This window comes from Aegilops tauschii, chromosome 2, assembly GCF_002575655.3.
Source record: "Aegilops tauschii subsp. strangulata cultivar AL8/78 chromosome 2, Aet v6.0, whole genome shotgun sequence".
NCBI lineage: Eukaryota > Viridiplantae > Streptophyta > Magnoliopsida > Poales > Poaceae > Aegilops > Aegilops tauschii.
Genome location: NC_053036.3, coordinates 125,410,091 through 125,429,323, shown reverse-complemented (window position 1 = coordinate 125,429,323; position 19,233 = coordinate 125,410,091).

The following is a 19,233-nucleotide window of genomic DNA, read 5'->3' as shown; positions in this document are numbered from 1 at the left end:
ACCCGCTCAAGTATGAAAAGGGGTTATCTCATGTATGTCCAAATACTGCTAGGAAGATTGAGTGCACTGATTCGCTTGCTGGAAGATGTGCACCCAGAAAATTAATGGAGGAATGGAATTCGGCGACCTATGGTGTTTTAACAAAGCTTTGTTGGCAAAACAATGTTGTGTCTTCTCTGTAAGCCTAACTCTATGTGCCACAATTCTGAAAGCAAAATGTTCAACTTTAGGTCGTTTGCTAAATTCGAAGCTAAAGAAAGCTAGTCTTATACTTGGCAGAGTATTTGGGAAGGCATTCTAACTTTTAAAAGGGGATATATTGGAGGGTTGGTGATTGATAAAAAATTAACATTTTGGAGTGACCCATGAATACCTATTAGTTCATCGAGGAGAATCAATATGGGAAGGGGGTCTACTGTACCAACCAAGGTTAGTGAGTTGGCCAATGATTAAACTAGATCCTATGATGAAGAACTGGTATGGGACATCTTCTGGCCTGTATACGTCCAGTGTATTCTTAATATATCCTTGGTAATTGGGACGATAGAGGGTTTTATATTCCGGAGGATCACAAAAAAACGGTTCCTTTCAGTTAACTCAGCCTACAATTGCAAATGGTTTTTTCAACGTGGTGATAAATTGGGAAGTACTTTTGACTTTGGCTCCTATTGTAGAGATATATTGTGAAAGAAAATATGGTCACTGTTGTTAAGCTTATGCACATATACACTTCAACACCCCAGGTATGTCTCAAGAAACCTATACTGGACATAAAGGGGGGCAACAACAATGTTAGATAAATTATGAAAGTCAGGACTTGAACTCAAGACTTTAGCTATGATACCATGTTAACCTTCATGCACTAGCCAACACAACCAAAAATTTGAACTTATGAAAAAAGCTAGGCAATCCACATATACACGTCAACAACTTTAAGTGCCTTCAAAGAAACAAAATGTTTGGAGAGTACCGAAAGAAGCTATACTGTGCAAGGAGTTCTGGCGAATAGGCACATCCACAATGTACGAATTTCTATGTTGATTGTAAGAGCCTCGAGCACGCCGTGTTCTTGTGCCTCGGAGTGAGAGAAAATTGAGGACATTTAGGCGTGGGTGTGGCAATATCTGAAGCTACTCTAGTCAACTACAATGACTGGCCATTCTCAAGTGTTACTACAAGAGAAGCTAGGGCGGCTATTCCTTCGGAGATTGCTTCGGATGAGTTGCTAGCAGTTTTCACATGTCACATGTAGTGGAAGCATCGGCAGGCAGTCTGAGGCAAAGTGGTCAAAGCGCTAGCGAGGTGAACTCACCCGATCCTCACATTAAGTCTCAGTTGTTCCCGAACAAAGAGGAAAAGTGCAGGTATTTGCATATGCGGCTGGGAGGTGTCGCCCGAGAATTATATTAAACTTAATGTCGATGTAGCTTTTCACATCCTCAAGGAAAATGATGCTACTAGTGTAGTGCTACGCAATGACCATGAAAATATTTTAGCGGTGAGCAAATGTACAATCCCCAACGCCGATTGGGCAACCATGGTGAAGGCGGTCCTTTGCAAGGCAGGTGGGGCGCAACAAAATCTTGGTAAATTCAGATTGCATTGATGTTGTTGACACGATGCAGAACAAAGGTAACTCAATCGGTGTTGGAGCCGCAATATTTGAAGAATGCTAATTTATATGTTGAGGTTTTGCTACTGTCAAGTTCGAACACTGTTGTAGGGAAGCCAATCACATTGTGCATACTTTTTTTTTCAGGGACACATTGTGCATACCTTAGCCTGGATTGTGAGATATTTGTTGCTAGCACGTAGCAGCAGGCACCTCCTTTTATCTTAGCACAATTAACAAACAATATAACTTTTATGAAAATTAAATAAAGTTTCCATTATGACTTTTTCCTATAAAAAAGTTTAATATATCACAAATAAAATACATGGCATAACCCCAATGCACAGCAGAATTTTGTGGGTTATGACATATGCAACTTCGGTGAAATTTATGGCGTCCATAAATGCTGGGTTCTAGCCCGAACCCGCTCGCCTCGCTCTACCTCTCACGCTCTGGACTTCTCTCCTTGACACACAGCGAAGAAGAAACAAAGAGGAAGGAGGCAAGATGGACACATAGTTGCCGGCGCACGAACGCACCGTCGCTCGAACGACATTTTCTCTCTCTTGAGCACGAACTCAACCCGCGAGCTAGAATGTACAGGAGGGAGTAGGTTTTATACGGGCCGCGCCGCGCCACGCTCCCACACACCCCACTCACGCACCCCCCCCAATGTCCCCTGCTCCCTGGCTCACGCACCCAATGCGCACGCACGCAGTCGACGTGGCCAGAGTCCCGCGCCCGATGCAGTCACCCCTCCACACTTCTCGCCAACTGACAATGGCCCTCGCGCACACACGCGCGTGCACACACACACACACACACACACACACACACACACACACACACACACACACACACACACACACACACGTGCACTCCCGCCATGGACCAGTGCGGCTCGGCTCGGACCGCACCAGCACGCACGCACTCGACGCGTCGCCGTGGCTTATTCCGCCAACACTTACCCCCTAAGCCACGGCTCAGAGGAGTGTTGGCCCGTCGTCGTCGCCGACCTCCGCCACAAGAGCATGCTCCGCCGCTGGCGCCTTCCGCGGCTTGGTGCAGTCGCGCTTGAAGTGACCCCGCTGCTCGCAGTTGTAGCAGCGTCCATGACGCTTCCCTCCGCTGCCCGACGAGGTGCTGCTATCGCCATCAACGTCGTCGAAGCCGCCAAGCCACGCACTGCGCCGCCGTGAGCATTAGCTGCTCCTCCGCCCGCTCTCTGTCGGCCTGCGTGCGCCGCTGTCGTGACCTCTCGTCGAATGTCTTCAGCCGGCTGAGCGCCTCTCGAACGACATCGTCTCGACGTTGTAAAATTGCCCAATGCCGGCAACCGCCGCGTACAGCCGGTCCGACACCGAGTCCAGCAGCTTCTTCACCATCTCTGCCGTCGTCCCGAGCCCTACGTAGCGCGCTGCCATTCCGCCGATCTTTCTGGCAAACACGTCCAACGTCTCCCCGTCCGCCATGCGCAGTCGCTCGAACTCGCCGCGGAGGGTGGCTAGCCGCACCGCCCGGACCTGGTCAGCTTCGACGAAACAGGTCTTCAAGCTGGCCCACACCTCCGTCGTCGTCTTCGTTGATACCTGCATCAGCAGGTCCTCGGAGAGCGCACCGAACAACACCGCCTTCGCCGCATTGTTCTTCCCGGCGTCGACTGCCGGCGACACCGCCTCCCAGAGACTCTGGGCGTTGAGGATGGCCTCGGCCTTGATCGCTCGCACCGTGTAATTGTCTGGTATGAGCATGGGCATCGCCATCGACACCGTGCCCCCGCCTACGCCGTGTGGGACGATCGCCATGGCCGCCGGCAGGACCCCTCCCACGGCTCTGATGCCAAATGTTGGGTTCTAGCCCGAACCCTAGCTCGCCCTCGCTCTACCTCTCACTCTCTGGACTTCTCTCCTTGACACACACCGAAGAAGAAACGAAGAGGAAGGAAGCAAGATGGACACTGAGTTGCCGGTGCACGAACGCCACCACCGCTCGGACGATGTTTTTTTCTCTTGAGCACGAACTCAACCCGCGACCTACAATGTATAGGAGGGAGTAGGTTTTATATGGGCGTGCACTGACACGACGCGCCGCGCTCCCACGCACCCCCCACGTCCCGCGCTCCCTGGCTCACGCACCCAACGCGCGCGCACGCAGTCTACATGACCCGGGTCCCGCGCCCGACGGAGTCACCCCTCCACACTTCTCGCCAACTAACAACGGCCCACGTGCACACACGCGCAGACACACACACACACACACACCATGCACTCCCACCACGGACCCAGGGTGGCTCAGACCGCACCAGCACGCGCGCACACGCGCACTCGACGCGTCGCCGTGGCTTATTCCGCCAACAATGAAGTCAAACTGGCCATGGCCAAGGAAGTCTTAAGTCATGATCAAATGCCGCCACTGCCATCAACTAGTCAGCCAAGGAAGGCGGCCACAGTCACGAATCAGATGTCCTATTATTGGTAGGAACTTGGTTGCCTTGGTATTTCCATTTTAAAACCCAGTGTGTGTGTTTTTTTATAGTTTTTGAAGACAAAACATATGTGCATTACCTGAAACGTGGATATTCCAAAATAGGAAAAACATCATTTCTTACTGCATGTAGGATTTCTATGCAAAGTAGCGTAGTTTCCTTTTGATGTTGCTTATTATTTCCATAAGGTTTCGTTAAAATTGTGGGCGGTTTCTTTTAGTGTAAACAGATGGAGAGCCGTTGTTTCAGAAGAAAAATCTAAAGTTTCTATGTCAGATGCGTCTCACTTCTACCTTTAGTTGTACGCATAATAGAAGACGATACATGCTCAACAGATTTCCCATCTGAATCAGGAGATATCATTCAACGGACTACGTGAGTGTGAAGAGCACTGATAACAATTAGTGGGATCTTCTTGTAAAAATTAAGACCGGGCCAGGTCTCATTTCGATTTCTACAGCCCACTTGGCCATGACTAATCTCAAAAGGTAAAATAAAATAACAGGGCCATAATTGCTCTTGCCTGGTATAGTACACGCCTACTCGAGATAAGAAGACAGTTTGGTCCAGCTGATCCATCTGTAGTTTACAGATAGGATGATGATTTGTTTATTTTAACTCAGATATGATGATAATTTATTTATTTTAACTCAGATAGGATCACAGGAGTGAGAACTAATTAAAAAGTGTTTTGCTTCTTTTTGTAAGAGTTTAGGGCATACGGATACAGTTTAGGGCATACGGATACAGTTCAGGAGTACAGTTTTGAGCTATCTCTGCTCCACTATATAAAGCACTACATAAAAAACTCTTGCAAATGAAGCACCTCGATAGGTTGGAATAAAGGACGATCCATATCATCCTAGATTGGTTGAAAATGACAACAATGTGTTGTTTGACAAAGCAGGAAGGGAGCAGGAAGTTTCGTGCCGACAAACACAACCAGATGTCCCCGCAAAGGTAGTTTGTACAGGCCGCATACAGTATATCCTCGTAAAGATGGTTTAGACATCCGTCACTCCTATAGTAGTTCTAGTCCACAACGTGCTCTAATAGTTCTACTCTTTAATGTGCTCCAAACTTTGGCTAGCTACCTTGACTTTCTTTGTGGAGTAGGCCTTGACTTTGGCATCGATATCACATGTTCTGCATACATCTTTTTTTTTTAAGTACAGTATTCCCTCCGTCCGGAATTATTTACACAGCTGCACTGTCTTTTACCCAAAGACCATAGAACAATCAACAATCGTCCCGCGGTATTTTTTGCCTAGAGTTTGGAATCTACTTTGTAGGGAACTAGTGTAAAGCTCATGGTTTGATGCGGGTATTATTAGATGGTTTTGGTGAATTATTTTAAAATGTTTATAGATAAAGTATAGGGTTGCAATGTTCAAGTGTTGTTGAAGTAAGTTGCAAAAGGAAAAAGTTGTTGAGGTACATAAATGAATTGAAATGTTAAATTTTGGTACATTAGTTCTTTAGCTCAACTAAGGCCACATCGTTTGGAAAACTACAAACTGAATTTGGTAACGTTTTAATCTAACAATTATTGTGTTTTTTAATTTTATTTTCTAATATGTCTTTCCACAAATAGACATCCTTTCACCAAGAGACGTGTCTTTCAACCAAGAGACATCTTTCACCAATGGATGTCTCTTCATATCGTTGTCCTATGAAGAGACACCCTTTCACCAAGGGAGGTGTGGTGTAGCCCACATCTGTCAGGATCTCGCAGTCTTGCTTGTTGAAGGCGTGGAGAAAGCTAAGTTAGTTGTAGGTGTTAAATACACATCTTGTAATGGTTGTTCTGTACTTCTACTTAATATATTTTTAAATGGACGTGTGCACCGTAATGATATTACGTGCTCTTAGTTCGCTTAGAGGGATACGTGGGAGCGAACACTTTATGATTCATGCGCGGGATCCTGCGTGCCTTAGGCGTTCACTCGGAACACCTAAAAATCCGATGTTAGTTTGTTCTTTGAAAAGGAGGTTAAGAGTGAACGACACTAAATGGTTTGCTCGGGATGGCAATTTCTGTTTTGAGAGCATGTAATATTTTGCCTTTTCCCATTGGTGTATCATGGCAAATCATGAGCATGGTATTTTTCACCTTTTTCCTTGTTTTAGGCTTGCAATTCTCCAAGTTGCAATCATTGCAAATCCATAAAAGGCATGTCAATCACTATGTTGTGGCATGATAATTTTCTGGCATTTACTTATACAACATGACAACTTTTACTTTAGAACATGACAAATCCTTATACAACAGCATGTCAAATGTATATGCGTTCGCTGGGAATGGTTCTTTTTAGCGAACGAAAATGTTCTTTCGTTTCTACCTGGCAGGAGGAATGATATTTCACTCGGGTGACCTCCCCGGGGGAACATCAACACGTTATTGGGCTTAATGAGGATGCTGGAATAAAGAGAGATAAGATAACAAGTGTGGCTCAACATCGGTTATGTTCGATTTGCTAAACATAAGAGCATATGTAGACATAAAGATATTGTATGCACCCACCCATAGCATTGAAAGATGACACAAAATGCGTCAACATATCAACAAAAAAGAATATGAGCTCAAGTAACTTCTCATGAAAAAACTGAGGTAACACGACAAACCAAAATTGTAGACATCCTCGACAAATGAAAAATCGTAGACATCATATATACTCCGGTGACGACTTCCCTTTAATTAGTAGACATCATATGCAGTACAATGGCTTAGAGATAGTGTCACATTGTTATGCATGTGTAAGTAAACCATATTTACCAAGTTAAGGGAAAAGCCAGTGGAAATGTGATTGTAAGTAAACCAAGGCAACATGCATTGCATGTGGTTACTGTTGGGGAACGTAGCAGAAATTCAAAATTTTCCTACGTGTCACCAAGATCAATCTAGGAGATGCTAGCAACGAGAGGGGAGGAGTGCATCTACATACCCTTGTAGATCGCGAGCGGAAGCGTTCAAGAGAACGGGGTTGATGGAGTCGTACTCGTCGTGATCCAAATCACCGATGATCCTAGCGCCGAACGGACGGCACCTCCGCGTTCAACACACGTACGGAGCGGGGACGTCTCCTCCTTCTTGATCCAGCAAGGGGGGAGGAGAAGTTGATGGAGATCCAGCAGCACGACGGCGTGGTGGTGGAAGTAGCGGGATCCCGGCAGGGCTTCGCCAAGCGCAAGCGGGGAGGAAGAGGTGTCACGTGAGGGAGGGAGGCGCCAGGGCTTGGGGTGCTCCTCCCATGCGCCTCCCCACTATATATAGGGGTGGAGGGGGCTGGTTTCTTGCCCTCCAAGTCCATTGGGGCGTTGGCAAAGGTGGGGGAAAGAAATCCCATCATTGCCCTTCCCCACCGATTGTTATCCCCCTTTTTTTAGGGATCTTGATCTTATCCCTTCGGGATATGATCTTATTCCTTCTAAGGTGGGATCTTGGTGCGCCTTGACCAGGGGTGTGGGGCCTTGCCCCCACTACCCACGTTCATGTGGGTCCCCCCATGCAGGTGGGCCCCACTTCAGAACCTTCTAGAACCTTCCCGGTACAATACCGAAAATTCCCGAACATTTTCCGGTGGCCAAAATAGGACTTCCCATATATAAATCTTTACCTCCGGACCATTCCGGAACTCCTCGTGACGTCCGGGATCTCATCCGGGACTCCGAACAACTTTCGATTAACCGCATACTAATATCTCTACAACCCTAGCGTCACCGAACCTTAAGTGTGTAGACCCTACGGGTTCGGGAGACATGCAGACATGACCGAGACGACTCTCCGGTCAATAACCAACACCGGGATCTGGATACCCATGTTGGCTCCTACATGCTCCACGATGATCTCATCGGATGAACCACGATGTCGAGGATTCAATCAATCCCGTATACAATTCCCTTTGTCAATCGGTACGTTACTTGCCCGAGATTCGATCGTCGGTATCCCAATACCTTGTTCAATCTCGTTACCGGTAAGTCACTTTACTCGTACCGTAATGCATGATCCCGTGACCAAACACTTGGTCACATTGAGCTCATTATGATGATGCATTACCGAGTGGGCCCAGAGATACCTCTCCGTCATACGGAGTGACAAATCCCAGTCTCGATTCGTGCCAACCCAACAGACACTTTCGGAGATACCTGTAGTGCACCTTTATAGCCACCCAGTTACGTTGTGACGTTTGGTACACCCAAAGCATTCCTACGGTATCCGGGAGTTGCACAATCTCATGGTCTAAGGAAATGATACTTGACATTAGAAAAGCTCTAGCAAACGAACTACACGATCTTGTGCTATGCTTAGGATTGGGTCTTGTCCATCACATCATTCTCCTAATGATGTGATCCCGTTATCAATGAAATCCAATGTCCATGGTCAGGAAACCATAACCATCTATTGATCAACGAGCTAGTCAACTAGAGGCTTACTAGGGACATGTTGTGGTCTATGTATTAACACATGTATTACGGTTTCCAGTTAATACAATTATAGCATGAACAATAGACAATTATCATGAACAAGGAAATACAATAATAACCATTTTATTATTGCCTCTAGGGAATATTTCCAACAGTCTCCCACTTGCACTAGAGTCAATAATCTAGTTCACATCACCATGTGATTAACACTCAAAGTTCACATCGCCATGTGACTAATACCCAAGAGTTTACTAGAGTCAATAATCTAGTTCACATCACCATGTGATTAACACTCAATGAGTTCTAGGGTTTGATCATGTTATGCTTACGAGAGAGGTTTTAGTCAACGGGTCTGCAACATTCAGATCCGTGTGTGCTTTACAAATCTCTATGTCATCTTGTAGATGCAGTTACCACGCGCTACTTGAAGCTATTCCAAATAACTGCTCTACTATACGAATCCGGTTCACTACTCAGAGTCATCCGGATTAGTGTCAAAATTTGCATCGACGTAACCCTTTACGACGAACTCTTTTACCACCTCCATAATCGAGAAAATTCCTTAGTCCACCAGTTACTAAGGATAAGTTCGACCGCTGTCATGTGATCCATTCATGGATCACTCTTGTACCCCTTGACTGACTCATGGCAAGGCACACTTCAGGTGCGATACACAGCATAGCATACTGAAGAGCCTACGTCTTAAGCATAGGGGACGACCTTCGTCCTTTCTCTCTCTTCTGTCGTGGTCAGGTCTTGAGTCTTACTCAATACTCACACCTTGTAACACAGCCAAGAACTCCTTCTTTGCTGATCTATTTTGAACTCCTTCAAAATCTTGTCACGGTACGTATTCATTTGAAAGTACTATTAAGCGTTTTTGGTCTATCCTTATAGATCTTGATGCTCAATGTTCAAGTAGCTTAATCCAGGTTTTCCATTGAAAAACACTTTTCAAATAACCCTGTATGCTTTCCAGAAATTCTACATCATTTCTGATCAACAATATGTCAACAACATATACTCATCAGAAATTCTATAGTGCTCCCACTCACTTCTTTGGAAATACAAGTTTCTCATGAACTTTGTATAAACCCAAAATCTTTGATCATCTCATCAAAGCGTTCATTCCAACTCCGAGATGCTTACTCCAATCCTTAGAAGGATTGCTGGAGCTTTGCATACTTGTTAGCATCTTTCAGGATTGACAAAACCTTCTGGTTGTATCACATACAACCTTTCCTCAAGAAAATCGTCGAGGAAACAATGTTTTGACATCCTATCTGCAAGATTTCATAAATAATGCAGTAACTGCTAATATAATTCTAACAGACTCTTAGCATCGCTACGAGTGAGAAAGTCTCATCGCAGTCAACTCCTTGAACTTGCCGGAAAACATCTTAACGACAAGTCGAGCTTTCTTAATGGTGACATTTGCCATCATTGTCTGTCTTCCCTTTAAAATCCATCTGTACCCAACAGCCTTACGACCATCAAGTAGTTCTTTCAAAGTCTATACTTTGTTTTCATACATGGATCCTCTCGGATTTTATGGCCTCAAGCCATTCGTCGGAATCCGGGCCCACCATCGCTTCTCCATAGCTCGTAGGTTCATTTTTGTCTAGCAACATGACTTCCAAGACAGGATTACGTACCACTCTGAAGTAGTACGCATCCTTGTTGTCCTATGAGGTTTGGTAGTGACTTGATCTGAAGTTTCATGATCACTATCATAAGCTTCCACTTCAATTGGTGTAGGTGCCACAGGAACAACTTCCTGTGCCCTGCTACACATTAGTTGAAGTGACGGTTCAATGACCTCATCAAGTCTCCACCATCCTCCCACTCAATTCTTTCGAGAGAAACTTTTCCTCGAGAAAGGACCCGTTTCTAGAAACAATCACTTTTGCTTCCAGATCTGAAATAGGAGGTATACCCAACTGTTTTGGGTATTCTATGAAGATGCATTTATCCGCTTTGGGTTCGAGCTTATCAGCCTGAAACTTTTTCACATAAGCGTCGCAGCCCCAAACTTTTAAGAAACGACAACTTAGGTTTCTCTAAACCATAGTTCATACGGTGTCGTCTCAACGGAATTGCGTGGTGCCCTATTTAAAGTGAATGCGGTTGTCTCTAATGCCTAACCCATAAACGATAGTTGTAATTCGATAAGAGACATCATGGTATGCACCATATCCAATAGGGTGCAGTTATGATGTTCGGACACACCATCACAATATGGTGTTCCAGGCGGTATTAGTCGTGAAACAATTTCCACAATTTCTTAATTGTGTGCCAAACTCGTAACTCAGATATTCATCTCTATGATCATATCATAGACATTTTATCCTCTTGTCACGACGATCTTCAACTTCACTCTGAAATTACTTGAACCTTTCAATAATTCAGACTTGTGTTTCATCAAGTAAATATTCTCAGCATCTACTCAAATCATCTGTGAAGTAAGAACATAACGATATCCACTGCGTGCGTCAGCACTCATTGGACTGCACACATCAAATGTATTACTTCCAACAAGTTGCTCTCTTGTTCCATCTTACTGAAAACGAGGCCTTTCAGTCATCTTGCCCATGTGGTATGATTTGCATGTCTCAAGTGATTCAAAATCAAGTGAGTCCAAATGATCCATCTGTATGGACTTTCTTCATGCATATATACTAATAGACATGGTTCGCATGTCTCAATCTTTTCAAAAACGAGTGAGTCCAAAGATCCATCAACATGGAGCTTCTTCATGCGTTTTATACCAATATGACTCAAGTGGCAGTGCCACAAGTATGTGGTACTATCATTACTATCTTATATCTTTTGGCATGAACATGTGTATCACTACGATCGAGATTCAATAAACCATTCATTTTAGGTGCAAGACCATTGAAGGTATTATTCAAATAGACAGAGTAACCATTATTCTCCTTTAATGAATAACCGTATTGCGATAAACATAATCCAATCATGTCTATGCTCAACGCAAACACCAAATAATAAGTATTCAGGTTTAACCCCAATCTCGATGGTAGAGGGAGCATGCGATGCTTGATCACATCAACCTTGGAGACACTTCCAACACATATCGTCATCTCACCTTTAGCTAGTCTCCGTTTATTCCGCAGCTTTTATTTCGAGTTACTAACACTTAGCAACCGAACCGGTATCTAATACCCTGGTGCTACTAGGAGTACTAGTAAAGTACACATTAATATAATGTATATCCAATATACTTATGTCGACCTTGCCAGCCTTCTCATCTACGAAGTATCTAGGGTATTTCTGCTTCAGTGACCGTTCCCCTCATTTCAGAAGCACTTAGTCTCGGGTTTGGGTTCAACCTTGGGTTTCTTCACTAGAGCAGCAACTGATTTGCCGTTTCATGAAGTATCCCTTCTTGCCCTTGCCCTTCTAGAAACTAGTGGTTTTACTAACCATCAACAATTGATGCTCCTTCTTGATTTCTACTTTCGCGGTGTCAAACATCGCGAGTTGCTCAAGGATCATCATGTCTATCCCTGATATGTTATAGTTCATCACGAAGCTCTAATAGCTTGGTGGCAGTGACTATGGAGAACCATCACTATCTCATCTGGAAGATTAACTCCCACTCGATTCAAGTGATTGTAGTACTCAGACAATCTGAGCACATGCTCAACGATTGAGCTTTTCTCCCTTAGTTTGCAGGCTTAAGAAACTTGTCAGAGGTCTCATACCTCTTGACGTGGGCATTAGTCTGAAATCCCAATTTCAGTCTTTGGAACATCTCATATGTTCTGCGATGTTTCAAAACCGTCTTTGGTGCCACAATTTTAAACCGTTAGCACCACACACTGAACTATCACGTAGTCATCAAAACGTGTATGTTAGATGTTTCGTAATATCTACAGACGACGCTCGAGGTTCAGCACACCGAGCGGTGCATTAAGGACATAAGCCTTCTGTGCAGCAATGAGGACAATCCTCAGTTTACGGACCCAGTCCGCATAATTGCTACTATCAACTTTCAACTAAATTTTCTCTAGGAACATATCTTAGTAGAACTAAAGCGTAAGCTACGACATTATTTGCAAAGACCTTTTGACTATGTTCATGATAATTAAGTTCATCTGATTATTTAATGAACTCCCACTTAGATAGACATCCCTCTAGTCATCTAAGTGATACATGATCAGAATCGACTAGGCCGTGTCCGATCATCACGTGAGACGGACTAGTCATCATCGGTGAATATCTCCATGTTGATCGTATCTACTATACGACTCATGTTCGACCTTTCGGTCTCTTGTGTCCCGAGGCCATGTCTGTACATGCTAGGCTCGTCAAGTCAACCTAAGTGTTTTGCTTGTGTTCCGAGGCCATGTTTGTACATGCTAGGCTCGTCAACACCCGTTGTATGCGAACGTTAGAATCTATCACACCCGATCATCACGTGGTGCTTCGAAACAACGAACCTTCGCAATGGTGCACAGTTAGGGGGAACACATCTCTTGAAATTTTAGTGAGGGATCATCTTATTTATGCTACCGTCGTTCTAAGCAAATAAGATGTAAACATGACAAACATCACATGCAAATCATAAAGTGACATGATATGGCCAATATCATCTTGCGCCTTTTGATCTCCATCTTCGAGGCGCGGCATGATCACCTTCATCACCGGCATGACACCATGATCTCCATCATCATGATCTCCATCATCGTGTCTTCATGAAGTTGTCTCGCCAACTATTACTTCTACTACTATGGCTAATGGTTAGCAATAAAGTAAAGTAATTACATGGCGTTTTCATTGACACGCAGGTCATACATTAAATTAAGACAACTCCTATGGCTCCTGCCGGTTGTCATACTCATCGACATGCAAGTCGTGATTCCTACTACAAGAACATGATCAATCTCATACATCACATCCTTTTGGCCATATCACATCAGATAGCATACCCTGCAAAAACAAGTTAGACGTCCTCTAATTGTTGTTGCATGTTTTACGTGGCTGCTATGGGTTTCTAGCAAGAACGTTTCTTACCTACGCAAAAGCCACAACGGTGATATGTCAATTTCTATTTACCCTTCATAAGGACCCTCTTCATCGAATCCGATCCGACTAAAGTGGGAGAGACAGACACCCGCTAGCCACCTTATGCATCAAGTGCATGTCAGTCGGTGGAACCTGTCTCACGTAAGCGTACGTGTAAGGTCGGTCCGGGCCGCTTCATCCCACAATGCCGCTGAATCAAGATAAGACTAGTAACGGTAATAAAATTGAACAAATCGTCGTCCACAACTACTTTGTGTTCTACTCGTGCATAGAATCTACGCATAAACCTGGCTCATGATGCCACTGTTGGGGAACGTAGCAGAAATTCAAAATTTTCCTACGTGTCACCAAGATCAATCTAGGAGATGCTAGCAACGAGAGGGGAGGAGTGCATCTACATACCCTTGTAGATTGCGAGCGGAAGCATTCAAGAGAACGGGGTTGATGGAGTCGTACTCGTCGTGATCCAAATCACCGATGATCCTAGCGCCGAACGGACGGCACCTCCGCGTTCAACACACGTACGGAGCGGGGACTTCTCCTCCTTCTTGATCCAGCAAGGGGGGAGGAGAAGTTGATGGAGATCCAGCAGCACGACGGCGTGGTGGTGGAAGTAGCGGGATCCCGGCAGGGCTTCGCCAAGCGCAAGCGGGGAGGAAGAGGTGTCACGTGAGGGAGGGAGGCGCCAGGGCTTGGGGTGCTCCTCCCATGCGCCTCCCCACTATATATAGGGGTGGAGGGGGCTGGTTTCTTGCCCTCCAAGTCCATTGGGGCGTTGACAAAGGTGGGGGAAAGAAATCCCATCATTTCCCTTCCCCACCGATTGTTATCCCCCTTTTTTTAGGGATCTTGATCTTATCCCTTCGGGATATGATCTTATTCCTTCTAAGGTGGGATCTTGGTGCGCCTTGACCAGGGGTGTGGGGCCTTGCCCCCACTACCCACGTTCATGTGGGTCCCCCCATGCAGGTGGGCCCCACTTCGGAACCTTCTAGAACCTTCCCGGTACAATACCGAAAATTCCCGAACATTTTCCGGTGGCCAAAATAGGACTTCCCATATATAAATCTTTACCTCCGAACCATTCCGGAACTCCTCGTGACGTCCGGGATCTCATCCGGGACTCCGAACAACTTTCGATTAACCGCATACTAATATCTCTACAACCCTAGCGTCACCGAACCTTAAGTGTGTAGACCCTACGGGTTCGGGAGACATGCAGACATGACTGAGACGACTCTCCGGTCAATAACCAACAGCGGGATCTGGATACCCATGTTGGCTCCTACATGCTCCACGATGATCTCATCGGATGAACCACGATGTCGAGGATTCAATCAATCCCGTATACAATTCCCTTTGTCAATCGGTACGTTACTTGCCCGAGATTCGATCGTCGGTATCCCAATACCTTGTTCAATCTCGTTACCGGTAAGTCACTTTACTCGTACCGTAATGCATGATCCCGTGACCAAACACTTGGTCACATTGAGCTCATTATGATGATGCATTACCGAGTGGGCCCAGAGATACCTCTCCGTCATACGGAGTGACAAATCCCAGTCTCGATTCGTGCTAACCCAACAGACACTTTCGGAGATACCTGTAGTGCACCTTTATAGCCACCCAGTTACGTTGTGACGTTTGGTACACCCAAAGCATTCCTACGGTATCCGGGAGTTGCACAATCTCATGGTCTAAGGAAATGATACTTGACATTAGAAAAGCTCTAGCAAACGAACTACACGATCTTGTGCTATGCTTAGGATTGGGTCTTGTCCATCACATCATTCTCCTAATGATGTGATCCCGTTATCAATGACATCCAATGTCCATGGTCAGGAAACCATAACCATCTATTGATCAACGAGCTAGTCAACTAGAGGCTTACTAGGGACATGTTGTGGTCTATGTATTCACACATGTATTACGGTTTCCAGTTAATACAATTATAGCATGAACAATAGACAATTATCATGAACAAGGAAATACAATAATAACCATTTTATTATTGCCTCTAGGGCATATTTCCAATAGTTACTAATTTACTACACCTTTTGTTGTGAAGCAAATGACTACATGCCCAGTTCTTGAAAGTGCATCTTTGTCCCTTAGGTGTCTTTTCATGATGAATGACAACATAGCTAAACTGACTAACACACATTCAACAATATTTCATATAATGTCCCAAAAGATGCAACTGTAAGATGCTTGATAACCCTTGGTTCTCCAACGATAAGTGTTGGTAAGGATAATGCCATATATTTTATCCTCGGTGATCCAAGATCACAACGAGTCCACGGGTATGTCGATACTATCAAAAGGGGGGTCAAGTATGAGTGGTGATACTTTTCTTGTTATGTGGTTGGAGATCAAACTCCAAAATTACCCAAAGCACCTCAACCATTTCCACTATATCAACTCCATGTTTGGGACACCGAGACACATCCGTTCTGATCCTCTGATCCATCACAGAGATATCCATTGTAAACATGAGTTCATTCAGAGTTACCGAAGACTCCATTCATAGCCACTGGGCACTATTTTGAATCACTTCGGTCGAATATTCCTAACAACGTCCAGCTGCATGCACCGGTGAGCCACTGCTAGTCGGAGCCTATGAATGAGGTCCGACTCACCGAGCGATATGAAATCACCACCTTTAGTTTGAGTCGGATCCTCTGAGTTAACCATTCTATGTCTCTGGGTTGTATGAAAAGTTTACTAGATCTAGCCTATATATAACCCCGCATATTCCACCAATTCACCCAACATCACATAAGAAGTGCTTCACTTCAACATCCATTTTTTGGAGTGCTTCAAGACTTGTCCTGAGTTCAAAGGACATTCCACACCAACATTCTTGGCATGTCTTCGGATCTCTCTTCTCCTTTTGATTCCAATCCTACTATCAGGACACACAACCTCTCTAATACAGTTGTATCGATTGAGAGTTTGAGTTTGAAGGAGGTTCTCTTTTATAGAACAAGCAAGATATTCATCACCAAGCAACCTTATATTAATACCTTTGGAGAGTGTGTGCCTCCTAGATGGGTTAAGTGTGCTTAGGAGTCTTCAAGGTGTGAAGGAACCAATAAGTTTGTAAGGTAAAGGAGATCCTACTATGTGAAGATCTACCCCCGCCGAGGCTAGACTTCGCACTCATAAGCCATGGTAGAATAGCTCGGTTGCTCTCCTTAAACCCTTTGTTAGCATAGTTCTCCATGTACTTTGCAATCAGGGTCTCCATGATCCTAGAATCTTCGGGTTCAAAGTGTCCATAACTATAGGAAACACATGGTCAAACTTCTCCGTGTTTGCAGTCTCCTAATCTCACTCCCTTAATTTCATGCAAGTTTTGCTTACGTGCTTTACTTGTTGTAGACTTGCATGTGTAAGGTGTTTTAACCACTAGCTACTTACAATTTTTCAACAGAAAATTAAACTGGATAAAGACCTCTATTTTTGGTAGAATTGTTTTCAGTTGTCTATCCACCCCCTCTAAAATCCAAGTGCTCCGTTCTCAGTTGTCTATCCACACCCTCTAAAATCCAAGGGCTCCGTTCAGTTCTAGTGTGCTTAGTGTTGGGAAACATAGTAGAAAACAAAAAAATCGCCCTACGATCACACAGGAACAATATGAAGATGCATAAGAGGTTTGGGTCATGATCATTACCGACCCCGAGTAGCAGAGGAAGTAGATGAGTTGGTGTAGATCGTACTTTGGGTCCCTCGAACCGTAGACGAACAATCCCGCGAACCACCCATGAATAGTCCCTCGAACCAAAGACCAAAACCACAACCTCTATACTTTGCAAGCGTACGGTCTTCATGATCCGGCAACACTTCGCCGTCCAGAACCAATCGCTGCCGGAGAACTAGAGGAGGATCTTAGAGCCACGCGAGGCTTCTAATTATGTGTATTAGAGGAACTAGAACTAGCTCTAATTATGTGTATTAGAGGAACTAAGTAACTATAGGAGGCTCCAAAACTTGTGTGTTCAAAAGTGCCAAATCCTCTAGTATATATAGGTTGGAGGGAGGGGAGAGGGGGCACCACAAGGGTAAGGAATGCCTCCCCCTTTGGCCGGCTAAGGAGGGGGGGAATCCCCATCCAATTCTGCACCCCCTTCCCCTTTCCATGGGGAGAAGGGGACACCAACTCCTTTGGGCCCAAGTAGTCTTCCGTCACTTGGCCTTTTAAGACCCGTTGATATTAAATTAATTACAAAAGCCTCCTAGCAATTACTAGAGCCTTTTATTATTAATTTAACATCACTACAAACATTCCCCCCTGTATATTATTTATCAAAAATACCCGGTATTGCCTGATAAACTCTGAAACCCTTCCGGTGACCCCAAACGCTTCCTGTTCCTCTCGAACCTATTATGTATATTAATGAAACTATTTCACAAATATATTCTCATTATTCCCATCCTACTAACACTCAACAAATCATGATTACCTTAAGCTTGTGACCTTGTAGGTTCGGTGAACATAGACATGAATGCAACCCCATTCGTTCAATGACCGATAGCGGAACCATGGACGTCCATATCGATCCATGTGAGTACACGAATGACATTCAAGTGACCTTTTGGTTATTGTCTGATGTCCCTTTGCTTTGTGATAGTTTACAAAACCCGAGGTGAGATATATCGGTATCCACTTGAGTCATACACATGATCACTATACCAGTCTCCTCGTTACCAGTTTTATTCTTCTTTCTTGTTGACGTGTTCCGACATCCCCATGACATAGTCACCTATGTATGATCAGACAATGATGGATGTCGTCACACCGAGAGGGCCCTAAGAATATTTCTCCATCGTCGGAGGAGCAAATTCCACTCTCGAGCTATGTAGTCCCTTGTCAAACTTTCCGATGCACCTGTAAGTTGTCGTTACGATCACCTGGTTACATGTGACGTTTGAGCAATCCCAAAGTACATCGTATGGTAAGAAGTGACTGCGATACTCTGTTGGTCTAAGGAGCTAAATCACACATTCACTCTCCATGTTATAAGTTTATAACAGTTGACTTGTGATGATTGCATCTCAAAGTATAACAAACAAGTTTGGGTCAATTCAATATGATCGTTCTTCCAACATCATATTCTCAATGTTGTTTTAGGACCATCGTTACACTTAAGGATATCCTATAAGATCCAGAAAACGTGACCACCAACAACACTTGAGCTATCTTAGAGGCAAGACTAGGAATTATATTTTACCGTTTATCATTTCACACGTGCATACGAGTTTTCCACTGAATCGCATATTCCAGGATCATAGTAGTTATATCATAGAATATAAACTCTTAATTATAAACACGGAAATATAATAATACAATATTATTGCCTCTAGAGCATATTTCCAAAACTTAGCTAGTATGAGTAGAAGCCCTAGTCAAGTTAGCATTACCAGCAGCTAATAAAGTTTCACTGTTCATCCATAGAGCAGGATCTGTGTAAAGAAAAAACAAGGTGCAAGACCAAATAAATTTCCATAAAAGTCTGTGGCACGAGCCAACAATTTATTTTTTTCCCCTTCAATAAGCAAGTACTCATATTTAGGAGCATGCATGGTGTTCTTTTTCTCCTTCTACCATTAGAAACTTTGTGAAAGAAATTACTACTACTATCCGCCAGTGCTCATGACA